Genomic DNA, 475 nt, shown 5'->3' with positions numbered 1-475 from the left:
TTGCCAGCGCTCCTCCCCCACCCACCCACACACACTTTTTAATTTCCTTGCTAAAGGACAAGTATTCCTCCCTCCCCAGGATAGGACGGCAAAGCCCCTTGTTGTCACTTAATCAAGAGCTCTGCATTAACCCTTGCAGCCCCGAGACAGATGAAGCACTTGTTCGGGGATGTAATCAACTGTACTCATTACTTAGTATAAGACCGTCTGAAGCGCGTGTTGGTAAAGCAAATTGCCGACAGTAATATTACAGAATCATATTACTTTGCTCTTTTTATGCAAGGGCGTGACAAATTGGCTAAGCTAAAAAAAAAAGTTTCCTAAGAGCAGAGAGAAGATGAGAGTGGAAAAGGTAATTTATATAGCAACTGATGCTGTATTTTAAACATGCTTCCATCTCTTTCAGTCGGTGAGTCTATCGTCGTATTTTCTCGTTCTTAATTTTGGCAACGTGTTTTTCATTAGTTGTGTAAAC

The sequence above is a fragment of the Penaeus monodon genome, chromosome 22, assembly GCF_015228065.2.
Source record: "Penaeus monodon isolate SGIC_2016 chromosome 22, NSTDA_Pmon_1, whole genome shotgun sequence".
Lineage (NCBI taxonomy): Eukaryota > Metazoa > Arthropoda > Malacostraca > Decapoda > Penaeidae > Penaeus > Penaeus monodon.
The sequence above is the reverse complement of the archived record's forward strand: the minus strand, read 5'-3'. Positions refer to the sequence as shown.